Raw genomic sequence first — 20,988 nt, forward strand, 5'->3', positions numbered from 1 at the left:
AAGTTCCACAGGGTGGGGGTGAGCAAGCCAACCTCCCCCCGAACCAGGTCAGAATTTACCCCCTGAACTTGAACTTGTCTACCCAGTCCAGAGTCAACACACTCAGACTGGACCTCACTCCCAGAGTACCGTGTCTCTCCACCTTGGGAGAGGCCACCAGGAGTTACACACGGGGGTGAGCACACTAACCGCCACCCCAACCAGGTCAGAGTTTACCTCCTGAACCTGTCTCCCAAGTCCAGGGACGATACCCTTAGACTGGACCGTTGCCCAGCAAACCAGGACTTCCTTGGGAGCACACCTACCCCCTGCCAGGTCAGAGCTTACCTCCTGAACCTGACCATCCAACCCAGAGTCACCACCCTGCAGCTGAACTACTGCTTGGTGCACCAGGACTTCCTTGGGAGCACACCTACTCCCCATCAGGTCAGATTGTCCCCCCTGAACCTGACCATCCAACCCAGAGTCACTAGCCTGCGGCCGAACCGCTGCGTGGCACATCAGGACTTCCTTGGGAACACACCTACTCCCCATCAGGTCAGAGTTTACCCCTGAACCTGATCATCCAACCAAGAGTCACCACCCTGAGGTTGAACCCTTCCCTGGAGCACCAGAACTTCCTGGGGGCACATCTACTCCCCACAAGGGAAACACCTTCCCTATGGCCACACAGGAGTCTGGCTGGTGCAGGTCTCCTGACCTCTGCACATCTGGCAGAGTCTGGCTTCCCCCAACCCAGAAATAGTCTCACCAAGGTCATTCCTGGGGGGCTCTGCTTTCAGAGCTGACCCTCCAGGTTCTCCACTGGGGCCCGCAGCCCACTCTCAACCCTACGCCTGGATTTCTGCCTCCTCCACTCTGGAGTGAGACTACCAGACACCAGGGCCAGCAGAACGCTATCCCCAGCAACTCGATCAAGTCCTCCTGGCAAAATGGGATCCCTTTCAGCAAGGACACTCACTCTAGTCAGGGTAATGGTGAATCACCCTCAGCTAACCCCGCTTGCCCCTTGGTAGCTTGGCACGAGCAGGCAGGCTTAACTTCAGAGGTAAATTATTTGTACCTGCACACACAGTAACTCAGTGAAAACACTACAAAATGACATAACACAGGTTTAGAAAATAGGTAATATTTACCTAAACAGAACAAAACCAAAACAAAAAAAATCTGACATACACAAGTCAAATTATGAATTTTAAAAATAATCAGAATCTTAATCCTTAGAAAACAGTGAGAACTCTGTTATTTCACAAAAATACCTGGGTAGCGTCAAAATAAAGCCTCACGGGCGAGTGTGCGTCGAAAAACGGCAGTGATGTGTCCATTTCTCACCCGCAAGCAAGAACGTGCATCGTTCCGCTTTCGGTCGGGTCGGCATGCGTTGTTTCTTCTCTCCCGCAAGAGAGCAGTGCACCGATCTGGACGGGCACCTTGGGTCCAGGCTGGCTTTGCGTTGATTTTCCGTGCCCAGCATGTTGCGCTGAAATCCGGTCACGCAGTGTCCAGCAACTGCGCTGTGTGGGGGCTTGCGTCGTTAACAGCAGGGGCTGCGGGTGTTACGCGTCTTTTATCCAGCTGCGCTGCGTCTATCTTCCTGCTGCGATGCAGGTGGAGTGTTGATTTTAGCTGCGAGGCTGGCGGTGCATCGTTTATCAGCCACAAGGCGGGTGGTGCGTCAAAAGTTTTAGTTCTTAGCTGCCAGCTTCCCCTCTCAAGGGCCCAATGACTGGATAGGGCACCACTTGGCAGGGCAGGAGTTTCAGAAGAGAGTCCAGGTGCTGGCAGGGGAAGCCTTTGATGGCCCAGAGACTTCAACAACAGGAGGAAAGCTCAGTTCAAGCCCTTGGAGATTCTTCTAAATGGGAATGCACAACAAAGGCCAGTCTTTGTCCCCTTTCACAGGCAGAAGCAGCAACTACAGGATAGCCCAACAAAGGACGGTCACAGGCGGGGGTAGCACCTCTCCTCAGCTCTTCAGCTCTTCTCCTTGGCAGAGGTTTCTCTTGATTCCAGAAGTGAATCTTCAGGGGTTTTGGGTGCTCTTCTTATACCCCTTTCTGCCTTTGAAGTAGGCCTACTTCAAAGAGAAGTCTTGGTTGTTTTCAAGATCCCGCCGTGCCCAGGCCAGGCCTCAGACACACACAAGGGGGTTGGAGACTGCATTGTGTGAGGGCAGGCACAGTCCTTTCAGGTGTAAGTGACCACTCCACCCAGATGGCCCATCAAGATATGCAGGCTACACCCCAGCTCCCTTTGTGTCATTGTCTAGAGGGGAGGTGTAAACAGCCCAACTGTCAAACTGACCCAGACAGGGAATCCACAAACAAGCAGAGTCACAGAATGGTTTAAGCAAGAAAATACCTACTTTCTAAAAGTGGCATTTTCAAACACACAATCTAAAAACAAACTTTACTAAAAGATGTATTTTTAAATTGTGAGTTCAGAGATCCTAAACTCCATATTTCTATCTGCTCCAAAGGGAATCTGCAACATTAACAATATTTAAAGGAGGCCCCCATGTTAACCTATGAGAGAGATAGGCCATACAACAGTGAAAACCGAATTTGGCAGTATTTCACTGTCAGGACATGTAAAACACATAGGTACATGTCCCACCTTTAACATACACTGCACCCTACCCGTGGGGCTACCTAGGGCCTACCTTAGGGGTGCCTTACATGTATAAAAAGGGAAGGTTTAGGCCTGGCAAGCTGGTACACTCGCCAAGTCGAATTAGCAGTTTAAAACTGCACTCACAGACGCTGCAGTGGTAGGTCTGAGCTATGTTTACAGGGCTACTAATGTGGGTGGCACAACCAGTGCTGCAGGCCTACCAGTACCATTTGAGTTACAGGCCCTGGGCACCTCTAGTGCACTGTACCAGGGACTCACTAGTAAATCAAATATACCAATCATGGAAAGTCAATTACACATACATTTTATATAGGAGCACTTGCACTTTAGCACTGGATAGCAGTAGTAAAGTGCCCAGAGTAACAAAAACAGCAAAAACAGAGTCCAGCATACATCAACAACCTGGGAAACAGGAACAAAATTAGGGGAGACCATTCTAAGGATGCCAAGTCTTAAAATCGCTCACTAGGGATGAGATCTGGGAGCCCTCCAATTGGGCCTACAATCAGGATCCTCTGAGTACCTCCTAAGAACACTCTTCCCCTGGGTACTTGTCACAAACCTTTCATAGAAATCCAGAGATCTCCTGAAGTCCCCGGTCTCTGGCAGTCCTCTCTCTCTACAGAACCCCTTTAATGCCTGCTGTTTGTAAAACGGCAGGTCCTCTAGGTTAAAGGTTGGCCCCATTTTGAAAAGGTACAGTAAACACAAGTGTGACAACACAAATACTCAAGCGTAAGAACTGAAAACAGGAAAAGTGACCAATCTGAGAAAATCAGGAGAAACAAAACATGTGATGGTCTGAAATACAGTTTGTGGTGCACCAATGAGTCGCAATGGTATTGTGCAAGTGCAAGTCCTAGCCTCACCACTGACAACCAAAGTTAAAAATTGAGTTTCTGGTTGGCTAGGGTATGCACCTAAGCCAGGCAGAAACCACTCAACTCTAGTCAGGGTGATAACCCCTGCTCACTTCCTTGGTAGCTTGGCACGAGAAGTCAGGCCTATCCCAGAGGCAATGTGTAAAGTGTTTGCACAACACACATGACGCACTATCCCCACCACAAAGGAAACACAACATCAAGTTGTACAAAAATAAACTGTACGCAACATGTCAGTAATACCCTGCTACCCAAGAAGTTGTCAGAACATTACACAGTACTGTTACCCTGCAGAAATCAGCAGTAGTCACATATAACCCACAGGATACTCATTATTCTGCAACATAAGCAGTAGTCAGGAAAAACATTACTACAATAATGTGCATGTCATAAGATCCTCATAAATGCCCATCCCAGGAACATTAGGAAATATTTGGCAAGTCACAAAATCAGGTTAGCATAACATTCCCAGAATGCCCATAAAAGCAACATCAGAAAAATATATGGCAGGTCAGGGAAACATATTAGCTTACATGCCCATACCAGGAACATTAGCAACACATATGGCAAATCATAGAAAGCATCACATTAAGAATGCCCAAAATGAACAGGTTGCCAATAAAATTGTACCTGTCTCTTTATGCCGACGGCACCTCAAGTGTCACGAGGGAAAAAGGGGCCCCCAGTGCTCGCTCCTCAGTGCTAAAGCGGGGGCAGCTTTAAAATTGGGGGAAGGGGGGCAGCACACACTCTCATCTGTTCTTATACTGGGGCCCCTCCTGGGGCCCATGCCTGAATTGGGCACTACAGTCCCTGCAGCCCCCCTTGGGTGTTGACCGCCCTCCCAGGGTGAGCAGAGCCACAAGAAGAAGGGGCCCAGCAGTGGCGGGGGGGGGTCTCCTATGAGGCTTCCTCCCTTCCCACGACCTATGTGCAAAGATGGAGGCCTGGAGGGGCGGGGAGCCTCCGATGAGGCCTCCTCCCCGCCCATCTTGCATAAGCCTGAAGAGGGGGGCCAGCAGGAGCAGGGGACCTCTCTCATGGTTTCCCACCGGCCCGCAAGCCTCACAGGAGAAATGGGGACCTGTTGGAGCTTGGGGCCTCTGATGAGGCTTCCACCCCGCTCTGGCAATTGCACCGGCATCCGAGCCGGTGCACGAGCCTCCTCCAGGCCTCCCGGGCAACAGTGGTGAAGGCACCAAAGTGGATGCCTGACTGTACCCCGTGGCATGTCTTGTCGGCCTCCCACACCCCGGGGCACCACCAGGAGCATTCCTGCTCCCACCTTCCTTTTTCACATGCCCCGGGGGCACGTTGGACAGCGCGCTTCTGATGCACTCATCAATCGCAAAACGCCCGGGTCGCGGCAGTGATCTTCAATGGAAGAAGCACTCTCAAGGTGCTCAATTAGATAAAACAAAAGCAGTCTCCAGGCGCTTCGGCAGATTCAAAGAAGGTGCTCTCAAGGCATTACGTAAGAACTGAATCGCTCCTTCTGCACTTCAAGCAGGCAATGGCAAGGGTCAGAGACCACAGCACCCAGCCCCTGGGGACACAAAGGAGGCGCACAGGCTGGTAGGGCATTACAACAGGCCAGCACAAAGGGTATGCAGACAATGGCAGTTCCTCCTAGTGGCCCAGCAAGTAACGGGTCAGCACAGCATCAGTAGTCCAAGGCGGTTCCTGGTGAGTTCCCTCCAGCAGCATTTTATGTCCAGTTCCAACCATGTTCAAAGTGTCAAGTGTGTCACTAGTGTCTCTTTTTCATGGGGAAAAATCCTGTACTTATACTTAGTTTTGCAAAGGTTTAAAAAAGAGGGGTGGAGGCGGCTCCAACCAGTTACAACTGGTTCCAGGAGTGTCCCCTCTCTCCTCCAGCACAGGCTTCAGACATCGGTTGGGAGTAAACAAGCCCTCTGTGTGAGGCCAGGGCACAGCAGTTACAGATGCAAGTGTGCCCCGCCCCCACTTCTCTCATCCCAGGTAGACCATTCAAAATGTAGATGCACCTCTGTGACACCTCCACCCTCCCTGTGTACAGGCTGTATGAAAAATATACACAAAGCACAACTGCCACTCTGCCCGGACGTGGATTGGAGTCAAGCTGCAAAACACCAAAGTCACAAGCACAGAGAAATGCTCACTTTCTAGAAGTGGCATTTCGGTAATGATATTAAAAAATCCACCTACACCAATAAGCAGCACTTCTCACTGCCATTACAACCATACCAATCATTCCTACGCTACCCCTCATAAATCAGACAATACCCCTAGACATAAGGCAGGGCATTTCCAATGCAATCCTATGAGAAGGCAGCACTCATATCAGTGAGAAACCAAATAGGCTGTTTGTCACTACCAGGACAGGATGCTACCAGGCACATGTCCTGCCTTCAACGTACATAGCACCCTGCCCATAGGGCTAGCTAGGGCCTACCTTAGGGGTGACTTACATGTAGTAAAAGGGGAGTTTTGGGCCTGGTAAGTAAATTTAGATGCCATATCCCTGTGGCAGAAAACTGCGCATGCAGACCCTTCACTAGCAGACCTGACACAGGTTTGAAAGGCTACTTCAGTGGGTGGCGCAAGCAACGATGAAGGCCCACTAGTAGCATTTAATTTACAGGCCCTGGGTATAGGGATACCATTGGACAAGGGAATTACAGGTAAATTAAATGTGCCAATTACGTATAAGCCAATCATTTCAACTTTAGAAGGGAGAGCACCTGCACTTTAGTAGTGATAAAGTGCTCAGAGTCCTAGAGCCAACAGCAGGTCAGAAGAAATAGGAGGAAGGAGGCAAAAAGTCTGGGGATGACTCTACAAAAAGGGCCAGGTCCAACACAGCTACAAGCAGTAGGACTTGTTTGTGTATAGCCGCATTGGTAGTGAATGCATCCATGTTAGGAAAAGTATGGGCCTCATTTACAAAGCCTTTACACGACCATTGCGTCATTTGTTTTTACACAACGTAGCGCAAGCAGTGCTCTTCACTGCTCCACATTTACAAACTGATGCTTTGGGCTCAGTGCATCAGTTTGTGAAGGCTTGCGTCACATTATACCTACTCCTGATATAGTGGATGCAAGGTAGACATTCCCACAGGAAAAGGCACGCAGAACTGACGCACTGAAATTTACATTTCACTGTGTCATTCTGTGACTTCACTTCATCAGAATGTTACTGCGTACTCAGAGCAGGTGAAAAACTGACACAGGGCTTTTCCTCAATAGGGGCCTCCTGGCATTGCTGGAGTAGCATCATTTTTTTTACGGTAGTCCAGCCATGCATGAGTTTAGCACCACCGATGTGTCTGAATTTCTGATGCATCAGTGAAAATGTGCAACATGGAGCTTTGTAGTGTAAATTCAGTGCATCCATGGTGTTAGGGGGTCGTAGGGCAGCACAAGAAATCTGGCGCATCAGAGCCAATGCACCAGATTCTTGTAAATGAGGCCCTATAAATGTAGCCTCACCTCCCAAGTTTGGATGAGGGAGAAACCAACAAATGGGAAAGCCACCGTTAAAGGGAATACTGAAAATCTGTTAGGTAATGTCAAAATGTAGCATGGCCTAGATTCAGATTTGCTATTCATCGCATATTTCTGCGAAGAATGAGTGTGAAATGAAGTACTGTTTTCATATTTGTGGTTATTCTGAGAAGCCACAGTCTTTCACTTCCAATCCTTTCTCACCAATTGGTGGAATGCACTAGTCCCAAACAATAGTAAAAGGTCCAGGGTCATATTTAGGGTCTCAAACAGGGTTCTATTTTAAATTATATTAACAAGCACAGGCAAATCTAGAAAGACCATGAGAAAGAGAAACTATTGTATGTGATGGGGAAAGCATGATCCAGTAGTTGGGTGTTGCCATTTCACCACTGCAAACTGAGCAGAACCCTGACTCAAAGCCAACAAGGAAGTATTCTTCTTCGTTGTCTTTTGCCATATGGATGCTAACTAAGGGCACTGGAATAGTGCAGCTTGGGAGGACAACATTATGCAACAGGACTGATTAAATAATGCAGCAAGAAAAGGCAAAATATTCTGCATATTTTGAGGTAGTATTTCTTCATTATTTTGTCATTACACATGTTACCACTATCTGGGCAAAGGTGTCACTTCATTACTACAGGCTTGACACCCAAATGCAGCACAAAGCAACAGAAAAGTGACCAGTGAACCTTTGTAAATTGCCTTCTACTGTGCAGCACCAGGCCCTTTTTTTAGCAACTTTTGATCAACAGAGTATGCATCACATGACTAACTGAATCAGGAACGGTTTAAAATAGTGAACAGCATCATGAAGCCAGAAATGTATCAAAACACTCCCACATCTACAATACTATGCTGCAATACACTAGCAGAGGTTTTTTTCTAGATAAGGTGAATAATATCCTATGCACCTTGTGAGTCTTAAAAGAGAGCAGTTTGGTGAGCTGTTGAAAGGAGAATCTAGTAGCCACTCATTGACAACATTTTCTAAGCTGCATTGGGAAGCTACCAAGGATATTCTACTTACTGCTAAGTCAGGTTCTGCATTTGATGCTGCACCTCCTGATATATTAAAAAAGGAGGGATTTTGTTAACAGAAGAACTTACTGACATTCTTAACTGCTCATTAGAAAGTTGTACAGTTCCACAAGATGGAAGCATACAATAGTAAAACATCTCCTGAAAAAAAACATTAAGTGAATCTTCTACTATGGAGAGCTATCACCCCATATTGCTTCTTCCTGGGGTAAGCAAGATTCTGGAAAAACACATGAACAAACTAGTTTCTCAATATTTAGAATCTCATTCAATCCTGCACCCTACTCAAATGGGGTTCAGACCAGGAAATAGTACACAAACTGCTCTATTAGTCGCTAATGAAGAACTAAAGTTGGTTTTAGACTGAGGCGGATCTGCAACCCTGATCCTGCTAGATTTAAGTGCTGCCTTTGACATGGTGTCACACTCAACTCTGATCATGTGAATGAAGGAGTCAGGAATAAAAGGAAGAGCCCTTGGCTGGCTGACTGATTTCCTAAAAGCACTCAATTTTCAAATTCAGATTGAATGCTATGTCTCTTCCTCTTTTGCACTGAATTGTTGTGTACCAAAAGTATCTTCGCTGAGCCCTACACTTTTTAATCTTTATGTATGCCCTTTTGAAGAATTTTTGCAGAAGTATGGTTTTGCACTGATCTTGTGTGCTGACGATACTCAAATCGTTGTATCGCTTACTTCAGACATTAAGAAAACTTCCTAGCACTTAAACCCCTGTATTAATCATGTTACCTATTGGATGTCAGACAGTCAGTTAAAGTTAAAAGGAGATAAAACAGAAGTCCTGGTGGCAGGAAACATTCCTTTCTTATGGAATGAACTCAATTGGCTGGACTGTTAGAAATGGGGTTTTTGGTTGGCAGATAGGTTGCCCTCTGTCCAAGCAAGAACCCTCACTCTAGTCAGGGTAAGTCACACACAATCCAAAATCAGCCTGTGCTCACCCTCCGGTAGCTTGGCACGAGCAGTCAGGCTTAACTTAGAAGGCAATGTGTAAAGCATTTGTGCAATAAATCATACAACACCATAGTATAACACCACAAAAATACACCACACAGTGTTTAGAAAAATATAGAATATTTATCTGGATAATTGTAGGTCAAAACGATCAAAGTTGCAATACGAATTTGTAAAGATATCACTGAAAAGTGATATTAAGAGTCTTTAAGTCTTTAAATAGCAATAAAGTGTCTTTCAAGCACAGAGTACCTGGTTTCTGGTGGGAAATCTCCTCAGAGGGCCACAGGAGAAGAGATGCGTGGAAAAAGGGGTGTGTGCGTCGTTTTCCGCTCAGCACACACAGACTTGCGTCGTTCTTTTCCACGCGGGGAAGTCGGGCGTCGTTTTCCGGCGCGCAGACAGTCTCTTTTTGTGGATCGCGAGGATTACCAGATGTCCCGGGTCTGTGCGTGGATTCTCCTGCTTATTTTCCGGCTGCGCGTCGTTCTGCGGGGCTGCGCGTCGAAGTTTCGATCTCACGGTAGGCGTCGCGTCGATTTCTCCTTGGAAGTCGGGCGGCGTTGACCTTGCGAGGCCGTGCGTCGAAATTTTGGTCTCACGGCAGGCGTCGCGTCGATTTCTCCTTGGAAGTCGGGCGGCGTTGTCCTTGCGAGGCCGTGCGTCAAAGTTTCGCACTCACGGTAGGCGTCGCGTCGATTTCTCCTTGGAAGTCGGGCGGCTTTGTCCTTGCGAGGTTGTGCGTCGAAGTCTCGATCGTCCCGAGGGCGTCGCGTTGATCAGCGTCGGTGTGCGGCGTTTTTCTCGCCGCGAAACAAGCTGTGCGTCGAAATTTTCGGCGCACGGAGCGTCCACGTGAAAGGAAGAAGTCTTTTTGGTCCTGAGACTTCAAGGAACAGGAGGCAAGCTCTATCCAAGCCCTTGGAGAGCACTTTCACAGCCAGACAAGAGTTCAGCAAGGCAGCAGGGCAACAGCAAGACAGCAGTCCTTTGGAGAAAGCAGACAGGTGAGTCCTTTGAGCAGCCAGGCAGTTCTTCTTGGCAGGATGTAGTTTCTGGTTCAGGTTTCTTCTCCAGCAAGTGTCTGATGAGGTAGGGCAGAGGCCCTGTTTTATACTAAGTTGTGCCTTTGAAGTGGGGGTGACTTCAAAGAGTCTCTAAGAAATGCACCAAGTTCCCTTTCAGTTCAATCCTGTCTGCCAGAGTCCCAGTAGGGGGTGTGGCAGTCCTTTGTGTGAGGGCAGGCCCTCCACCCTCCCAGCCCAGGAAGACCCATTCAAAATGCAGATGTATGCAAGTGAGGCTGAGTACCCTGTGTTTGGGGTGTGTCTGAGTGAATGCACAAGGAGCTGTCAACTAAACCTAGCCAGACGTGGATTGAAGGGCACAACAAGTTTTTAGTGCAAAGAAATGCTCACTTTCTAAAAGTGGCATTTCTAGAATAGTAATATTAAATCCGACTTCACCAGTCAGCAGGATTTTATATTACCATTCTGGCCATACCAAATATGACCTTCCTGCTCCTTTCAGATCAGCAGCTGCCACTTCAACAGTGTATGAGGGCAGCCCCAATGTTAGCCTATGAAGGGAGCAGGCCTCACAGTAGTGTAAAAACGAATTTAGGAGTTTTACACTACCAGGACATATAACTACACAGGTACATGTCCGGCCTTTTACCTACACAGCACCCTGCTCTAGGGGTTACCTAGGGCACACATTAGGGATGACTTATATGTAGAAAAAGGGGATTTCTAGGCTTGGCAAGTACTTTTAAATGCCAAGTCGAAGTGGCAGTGAAACTGCACACACAGGCCTTGCAATGGCAGGCCTGAGACAAGGTTAAGGGGCTACTGAGGTGGGTGGCACAACCAGTGCTGCAGGCCCACTAGTAGCATTTAATCTACAGGCCCTAGGCACATGTAGTGCACTCTAATAGGGACTTACAGGTAGATTAAATAGTCAATCATGGATAAACCAATCAATAGTACAATTTACACAGAGAGCATATGCACTTTAGCACTGGTTAGCAGTGGTAAAGTGCTCAGAGGTCAAAAGCCAACAACAGCAGGTCAGAAAAAATAGGAGGAAGGAGGCAAAAAGTTTGGGGATGTCCCCGTCAAAAAGCCAGGTCCAACATGACCCCCCACCAGCCTAAAGCCAGGGGAGAACAATCACTATCCTGATGTACTTCCCTGTTTGAGGCGACAGAACAAGGACCCAGGCCCACAACAGCAGGGGCATGCTCCAGTTCTTCGCCTTCTTGACTCCCATTGGGTCCCTCTGTCCATACTCTCAGGGCCCATTAAGCCCATCCATGGGGAACCTTTCTCCTTTCCTGCGGATCCCATCTGTGCAGCACCTAACCTTACTTTGCTCACAGATGTATCCCAGGAGCAGGATAGTACCCCCATGACCAACATAGTGGTGTTGCCCACTCTACCCCTGAGGTGTGACACTTGTCCCCTCCCCAGGGATAACTCTGTCCACCCGGACAGCAAGCCACAGTGATTACTGACAGCTGCCAGGGATGAGAGCCGGGCCCCAGGCCTCTCAAAGCTCTCCAACCACTGTGGCTGTGGAGAGTGGGGGGCGGTAGCCCCAGGTGCTGGGCACCCTTTAACCACTCTCCCTTCCACCAGGTCAGGGATGACAGCCTGAACCTGGTCCTCCCCTCTGGGGCTTTGTACCCTCCCTCCCGGAGCGGTACCCCCAGAGTCCAACATGGCCAGGGGGCTTACAGAAGTCGCCCTGTACCATTCCTCCACCAGTGCAGGGCTGTTAACCTGCCACTGGCCCTCCAACCTGGGGTCTGTACCTTCAGGTTGGACTAGGGCCCGGGGTGAGGCTTCCCTCCCCCTGCCCTCCCTTCTGGGGTCCAGCACCCTCCAACTAGGAGTGGCCTCCTCAGAAGACAACATGGTAGGGGCACTGTTATCAGTAGCCCCTCCCTCCAGGTCCGGGGGGACACCCTGAACCTGGTCTTCCAGCCCAGGGTCTGTACCCTCAGACTGGATCACCGCCTGGCAAACCAGGACTTCCTGGGAGGCACACCTACCCCCCACCAGGTCAGAGTTTAACCTCTGCACCTGCCCATTCAACTCAGAGTTACCACCCTGAAGTTGAACAATTGCCTGGCACGCCAGGACTTCCTGGAGGGCACACTGACCCTCCACCAGGTCAGAGTTTAACCTCTGCACCTGACCATTCAACTCAGAGTCACCACCCTGAAGTTGAACAATTGCCTGGCACACCAGGACTTCCTGGAGGGCACACTGACCCTCCACCAGGTCAGAGTTTAACCTCTGCACCTGACCATTCAACTCAGAGTTACCACCCTGAAGTAGAACAATCGCCTGGCACGCCAGGACTTCCTGGAGGGCACACTGACCCTCCACCAGGTCAGAGTTTAACCTCTGAACCTGGTTCTCCAACCTAGGGTCACCATCCTGAGGTTGGACAACTGCCTGGTACACCAGGGCTTTCTGGGGGGCACACCTACCCCCCACCAGGTCAGAGGTTAACCTCTGAACCTGGATATCCAACCCAGAGTCACCACCCTGAGGTTGAACCATTGCCTGGCAGGCCAGGACTTTCAGGGAGGCACACCTACCTCCCACCAGGTCAGAGTTTAACCTCTGAGCCTGGTTCTCCAACCCAGGGTCACCACCCTGAGGTTGAACCATTGCCTGGTATACCAGGACTTTCTGGGGGGCACACCTACCCCCCACCAGGTCAGAGTTTGACCTCTGAACCGGGTTAGCCAACCCAGAGTCACCACCCTGAGGTTGGGCAATTGCCTGGCACCCCAGGACTTTCTGGGAGGCACACCTACCTCCCACCAGGTCAGAGTTTAACCTCTGAACCTGGCCATCCAACCCAGAGTCGACACCCTGAGGTTGGACAACTGCCTGGCACGCCAGGACTTTCTGGGGGGCACACCTACCCCCCACCAGGTCAGAGTTTGACCTCTTCACCTGGTAAGCCAACCCAGAGTCACCACCCTGAGGTTGAGCCATTGCCTGGCATTCCAGGACTTTCTGGGGGGCACATCTACCCCCCACCAGGTCAAAGTTTAACCTCTGAACCCGGTTATCCAACCCAGAGTCACCACCCTGAGGTTGAATCTTTGCCTGGCATGCCAGGACTTCCTGGGGGGCACTCTCACCCCCCACAAGGGACACGCCGTCCCCAAGGGCCACACAAGAGTCTGGTTGGCGCAGGTCTCCCGACCTCTGCCCATCCGGCAGAGTCTGGGTTTCCCCCAAACCAGAAACGGTCTCACCTGGGTCATTCCTGGGGGGCTCTGCTCTCAGAGCTGACCCCTGACTTTCAAGATCCTCCACTGGGGTCTGCCACCCCCTCTCAACCCTATGTCTGGACTTCTGCACCCCCTCACTAGGAGTGGTACTGCCAGACACCAGAACTGTTGGGATGCTGTCTACAGTCATCCCCCCAAGTTCTTCTGACACTGCGGGGCTTCCCTCAAAAGGTGGCCCTACGGTACAGGTTAGGCTCTGAGACCTACCTGGGACACTACAATCCTCTCCCACCTCACTTGGTCGGGAACCACCTAGACCACTCCCTTCAGGAGCACCCCCAAATGCCTCTTCAGACTCTCTGGTACTCACCCAAAAGTCTGCCTCCACTGTAAGTTCCCTGGGGTCAGAGAACTCACACTCCACCTGGTGTTGGCGTAGCTCTGGAAAATAAGGACCAGACATATACTCTCCAGCAATTACATCACTCTGCCCTTCACATGTATTAACCACAGTACCCTTCACCCAACCACCTAGTAACTCAGCCTTGGAAAAGCACTCTACATCACCCTCTTGAGACTGGTGAGACAGTTTCTGTCTGTCCCTGACACTCAACCCAAACTCTTCTGGGATGTCTCTACCCTCTATATCCAGGACGTCCACCAGGGGGGAACCCTTTTCTCTGTCACTCTCTGCTAGAGTCAGTAAAGTGTCCCTCCCCCCAGTAGGAATATGACTCCCTGTGCCAGTTCCCCAATCCTTCTCAGGGACCCTGTGCATAACGGGAACTACCTCATACCCTTGAACCGCCTGGGGTGTGTCAACTCTCTTCTTCAAGTTGGGTACCACATCTCTGGGCTTGTGCCCTTCTTCAGCAGTACTAGATGCAAGATTTTTGCTGCCACCATCTGATCTGGACTCAGCCCTTCCGGCCTCCAGTTTCAGCTCTTTACAGCTCAGCTCTTGAGCTGCAATCTTTTCTTCTTCCAGGGCTAAGAGACTTGCTGCCTCAGCCCTTTCAATAAACTCATCTAGCTCTTCCATCCACCGTGCTTGAGCCATGAGCCATTCTTTTTTCACTGGGTCTCTTTCCTCATCTGAGTCGTCCTCCTCCTCCTCTGAGGGGTACTTAGTCATTTGGTTTCTTGCTGCCTCTCTCTCTGCCCATCTGTCTTCCTCCCAGACTATGTAGGCATGTAGCATCTCTGCTTTAGTAGATCTCTTTGCTACAGGAAGGCCACATTCTCTGCAAAGCTTCCTTAGGTCAGCCTTAGTGAGGTGGTCAGTAGGCAAAAAGAATAAGTAGGTAAGCGATCCCATTCTGATAGGATCTTACCAGCAAAAACCAAAATCCAAAGTCCAAAATATCAATAGTATATCCAGGAGGACATCAGAGACCAAAAGTCAAAAAAGAGATAAAAAATCAAGTTGACCTTCAACTGTGGGTAGGTAGTGAAATACTTAGCTACTGTATGTCACTGCACAAACACAAGTCCTATCCTCACCGCTGATCACCAATGTTAGAAATGGGGTTTTTGGTTGGCAGATAGGTTGCCCTCTGTCCAAGCAAGAACCCTCACTCTAGTCAGGGTAAGTCACACACAATCCAAAATCAGCCTGTGCTCACCCTCCGGTAGCTTGGCACGAGCAGTCAGGCTTAACTTAGAAGGCAATGTGTAAAGCATTTGTGCAATAAATCATACAACACCATAGTATAACACCACAAAAATACACCACACAGTGTTTAGAAAAATATAGAATATTTATCTGGATAATTGTAGGTCAAAACGATCAAAGTTGCAATACGAATTTGTAAAGATATCACTGAAAAGTGATATTAAGAGTCTTTAAGTCTTTAAATAGCAATAAAGTGTCTTTCAAGCACAGAGTACCTGGTTTCTGGTGGGAAATCTCCTCAGAGGGCCACAGGAGAAGAGATGCGTGGAAAAAGGGGTGTGTGCGTCGTTTTCCGCTCAGCACACACAGACTTGCGTCGTTCTTTTCCACGCGGGGAAGTCGGGCGTCGTTTTCCGGCGCGCAGACAGTCTCTTTTTGTGGATCGCGAGGATTACCAGATGTCCCGGGTCTGTGCGTGGATTCTCCTGCTTATTTTCCGGCTGCGCGTCGTTCTGCGGGGCTGCGCGTCGAAGTTTCGATCTCACGGTAGGCGTCGCGTCGATTTCTCCTTGGAAGTCGGGCGGCGTTGACCTTGCGAGGCCGTGCGTCGAAATTTTGGTCTCACGGCAGGCGTCGCGTCGATTTCTCCTTGGAAGTCGGGCGGCGTTGTCCTTGCGAGGCCGTGCGTCAAAGTTTCGCACTCACGGTAGGCGTCGCGTCGATTTCTCCTTGGAAGTCGGGCGGCTTTGTCCTTGCGAGGTTGTGCGTCGAAGTCTCGATCGTCCCGAGGGCGTCGCGTTGATCAGCGTCGGTGTGCGGCGTTTTTCTCGCCGCGAAACAAGCTGTGCGTCGAAATTTTCGGCGCACGGAGCGTCCACGTGAAAGGAAGAAGTCTTTTTGGTCCTGAGACTTCAAGGAACAGGAGGCAAGCTCTATCCAAGCCCTTGGAGAGCACTTTCACAGCCAGACAAGAGTTCAGCAAGGCAGCAGGGCAACAGCAAGACAGCAGTCCTTTGGAGAAAGCAGACAGGTGAGTCCTTTGAGCAGCCAGGCAGTTCTTCTTGGCAGGATGTAGTTTCTGGTTCAGGTTTCTTCTCCAGCAAGTGTCTGATGAGGTAGGGCAGAGGCCCTGTTTTATACTAAGTTGTGCCTTTGAAGTGGGGGTGACTTCAAAGAGTCTCTAAGAAATGCACCAAGTTCCCTTTCAGTTCAATCCTGTCTGCCAGAGTCCCAGTAGGGGGTGTGGCAGTCCTTTGTGTGAGGGCAGGCCCTCCACCCTCCCAGCCCAGGAAGACCCATTCAAAATGCAGATGTATGCAAGTGAGGCTGAGTACCCTGTGTTTGGGGTGTGTCTGAGTGAATGCACAAGGAGCTGTCAACTAAACCTAGCCAGACGTGGATTGAAGGGCACAACAAGTTTTTAGTGCAAAGAAATGCTCACTTTCTAAAAGTGGCATTTCTAGAATAGTAATATTAAATCCGACTTCACCAGTCAGCAGGATTTTATATTACCATTCTGGCCATACCAAATATGACCTTCCTGCTCCTTTCAGATCAGCAGCTGCCACTTCAACAGTGTATGAGGGCAGCCCCAATGTTAGCCTATGAAGGGAGCAGGCCTCACAGTAGTGTAAAAACGAATTTAGGAGTTTTACACTACCAGGACATATAACTACACAGGTACATGTCCGGCCTTTTACCTACACAGCACCCTGCTCTAGGGGTTACCTAGGGCACACATTAGGGATGACTTATATGTAGAAAAAGGGGATTTCTAGGCTTGGCAAGTACTTTTAAATGCCAAGTCGAAGTGGCAGTGAAACTGCACACACAGGCCTTGCAATGGCAGGCCTGAGACAAGGTTAAGGGGCTACTGAGGTGGGTGGCACAACCAGTGCTGCAGGCCCACTAGTAGCATTTAATCTACAGGCCCTAGGCACATGTAGTGCACTCTAATAGGGACTTACAGGTAGATTAAATAGTCAATCATGGATAAACCAATCAATAGTACAATTTACACAGAGAGCATATGCACTTTAGCACTGGTTAGCAGTGGTAAAGTGCTCAGAGGTCAAAAGCCAACAACAGCAGGTCAGAAAAAATAGGAGGAAGGAGGCAAAAAGTTTGGGGATGTCCCCGTCAAAAAGCCAGGTCCAACATGGACGAACTAGGGACCCTTCCTGTACTTACCTCATCAGTAAAGGGCCTAGGTTTCTGGATTGAGGAAAAGCTTACTATGTAAACTCAGGCCAATAAACTGGCAGCTAGTTGTGTCGGAACTCTCTGTGCACTATAAAAATCCCTCCCCTGGTTTCTATCAATCTACGTCAAATAGTTATCTAAGGTCTTATTAACTCCTGCTTGGACTATGGACATTCACTTTAATTAGGCAGGCCCAAATTTGTCACAAACAGATTTCACCGTATTCAGAACGCTGCAGCGTGGACTCACTTTAAAATTCCCAAATTCACCTCCATGGCTCCCACTCTAAGGCCCATATTTAGACTTTTTTAGCGCCGCATTTGCGCCGCTTTTTGATGCAAAAACAGCGCAAATTGTATTTTGCAAGTTTGTGCCATTTTTGCGTCAAAAAGCGGCACAAGTGCGGAGCTAAAATAGTATAAATATGGGCGTTAGAGCTCTTCACTGGTTGCCAGTTTTGAAGAGCATTCAATTTAAGTCCCTATGTATGGTTCACAGAGTGATAAATAAGAGGGGCTTAAGCCTATTCAAGGCTTAATTTCGCTATATGTTCCTTATAGGAGACTAAGTTCATACTGGTTAGATGGTATACAAAGATTACTTTACCAGGAAGCAAGATCTCTTCACAGAGAATGCTTGGGAATAATGTGTGATGAATGCTACATTTTAAAATTAGTTGCGTCCATTAGCTGTGACTAAAACTTTATATTATTTGACAACTTTTTAAGGGAATATTTCAGGTTTTTCAGTTAAGCAGAATTAAGACAGACACTACCAGTTTCTTGTTATGCACTCATTGCCGTTCTTTTTCCAAATGGGGCAAGTACACTCTGACATTCTATATTACATTAGTATAGCAGTTTTCTCCTCTTTCTAAGATAGCTCAGTGGGCTTACTGTCCACAGGGAGACTTACATTTCTCTGTTTTGAATGTCAAAATCGGATATGGTTTTGTGAAAGAAAATCCAAAGTTGTCACACAACGCACCACATCAACCAATGTTGCTGTGCTGATTTGTGTGATGGGAGGAGAGCAGGAGAGTACCATTTCTAGTTCGATATGGCACCCTCCTGCTCTCTCCTTAGCACTGCTGCACAACCAGGCTGCCTAGCACCATGCACATATCATTGTGCAATAGTGCAAAGGTGCCTGTGTCTTGTTGATCAAAGGCTTGCACTGGAAGGCTCAACTTCCAGTACAAAGTAATTTGCCTAGACCTACTTTAAAACTATTCCCACTTTGCGTGTATTCTGCACAGAAACAAAAAGTTTGGAGAAATAAAAACATTTCTCCTTTTCAAACCTGCCTCAAAGATTACAAAACCAAGGTGCTTCCATGAGAACACCCATGTACCCATGTACCACCCCTTAAATTCACCCTTGATGCAAAGAATGCAAAGCCGCGCAAAGCTTTTGTGTGGCAAACCGTGGCAAAATGTTCATAAATCTGCTGCTAAGTTTTTGCAGTCCATAAGGGACATGTTTATTGACAATAAGCCATTAAACACAGTGCCACTGCTTCCTCTTCAATGTATCCTTCATTTCTAAGCGTTCTAATTTTCCAAATGTTGGACTTCTATTTCTCCTAAAGAAGGCAGCCCTTTGAGATCTCGGTTAAGAAAGGTTGTTCACCATGTATGTGGTTAAGCACCTTTCCATTGTGTACCAGTGCCGTGGGAGGACCTTTACTACTCTTGGCATCCATGTTGCATATACTTTTGTTTATAGAAGTGTTGGAGTGGTTGTACGCGAGGGACACCTATAACTTTATAGCACTAAAGAACGTTCCTCTGAAATCCTCTGAAATTCTCTTTTAAGATCATTTGGTCACTAAAGCACATATGTGAAGGGGTGGTTCTGCCTGAAGTGTATCTACCAACATTATGCGGCTTAAACTCATAGAATTTTGCTAACCTGCTCATACTCCTTCCTCACTCATTCTTCGAAACATTCTCCTCTCCTTTCCAGTGATTGCTGAAAAATATAATATCCCTGCTGGTCACTTCTTGAACTACAGTGCCCTGACATGGATTCTCCCCTCTAACTGGCCCATAAATGCGAAGGAGTCCCCGCAGCACATGGTTCTTCAATAGCTGCATGTCATGGGCTAAGGTAGACATTCGCTGGCTGACTAACAGTCTTGGTGAGCATACTTGGATGCCCCCAATCTGGCCTGAAGGCTATAGGCAGACCTTGGCATAGCCCTCACAGAGAATGAGTGGATCGGAATCCTGGCATACACTGCTAAGGTGACCAGAAAGGCCCAGTTTAAGCTTACTAATGTTGCCTACTATATAGAGCCTATATTACCTCTGCCAAACTAAATGGTTACTTTCTTGGTGCATATGTCTGCAGCCCGCACTGCTGTTTGTACAAAGCTGACATGCTTCACATGCTACGGACCCACCCCACCCTCTCGCATTACTGACACCTTGGCCACCTCACTGACAACAGCACCCTCAACAGTTGGGAGATTTGTGCACTGGAGCTCTTAAGTGACACTCAGAAGACTAGGCTTGCAGCTCGTTTCTTAGATCTTGCCTTAATACTGGCAAAGTTCTTGGTGACCAAACACTAGAAATTGACCGTGCTGCCCTGGTATTCACTTGGCACCAATAATGTATCGTATGGCCTGGTGCTAAGTACAATTTACTTCTGGGGATGAGGTATAGGGTCTGAGAAAACGTCTCCTCTTACAGGAGTAGGATGCACTGCTTGTGGCCTTTCAAGATGTATCCAGGGATAACACCTACCCACCCTGAGTGCACAGCTTCAATTTAAGGTGTTCTCACCCTTCCTGGCTACAGGTGACTGCAAGAGACACCTATTGGAGCGCACCTCCTTTCGGGCCCTTTGCCCCAATAGCAACACAACAGGAGACTGCCATAATACGCACTAAACCCACATAAGTCTGCATAGTTAGTGCGTAGGACTCCAGTCCCAATCTCTGTGTTCACTCAAGCTCCCTCCCAATCTGCTTGTCTACTCTTTACCACCGGGGAAGCTGTACCAACCCTCCAGGCACTGTTGCTGTCGCTTGTTATGGGCTTTATTTGTTTTTCTCTCCAGTCTCGACGAAAAGCGTGTCTTATATGCCACTAATTACAGAACAATAAACGTACAAAATGGAATCAAAATATACTGCTGTTCTATGCTGCAAAGTACACATGTGCTCATCAATATGAGATTAATCTCTGTCACATCCGTTGCTCACATCTTGCCTACTTGGTAGTAACATCTGTGGTCACCAATGAGCATTGTTCTATTGCACTGTATGTTTAAAACCAATACTATGTCACCTAATGCAACTAATTATTTGACAATTACTTGCAAATTGAATCAATTATTTTAACTCGGGAGAATAACTGGGTGTAACGAAATTTTTGAATTAGTCTTGTGTATTTGAACGTCATACTGTAATTAACTATGGCGTCCCAGCATGTCACACACCAAGGAAGCCACGCTATGGAGACTGCGAGGGGGTCCGGCTGCTGTTGCTCGCTAGACGGACCAGATTCAAGCGCTCCCTGGACCGCTTTGACCTCGTGCCTTTTTACATCGTGGCCCACTGTGGCAACGGTTGCTCTGTCTGCTGCTGCCTACCTCTACCTGCCGCCACTGCACACGCGTCGCTCGTGAAGACGTGCGGGTGCGGGTCTACGACAGGGAGACAGCTGTAGTCGCGGTGGGGGGGGCTCACACAACAGGTGAGAAAGCACGGAAGGAACGGTCGTAGTTTGGCCACGTTGTGTACTTGGTCTTCTAGCGTCACCAGGAGCAGGACTTCAGGGCGCTACACAGAGGCTCCAGGACACCTACAGACACTTATTCACTGGTCCGTTGACCCAATAATTTTCTGTGCATCGTGATGCAGCGTGGCGGGTGGTGG

The sequence above is a fragment of the Pleurodeles waltl genome, chromosome 7 (assembly GCF_031143425.1).
Source record: "Pleurodeles waltl isolate 20211129_DDA chromosome 7, aPleWal1.hap1.20221129, whole genome shotgun sequence".
NCBI classification, from domain to species: domain Eukaryota; kingdom Metazoa; phylum Chordata; class Amphibia; order Caudata; family Salamandridae; genus Pleurodeles; species Pleurodeles waltl.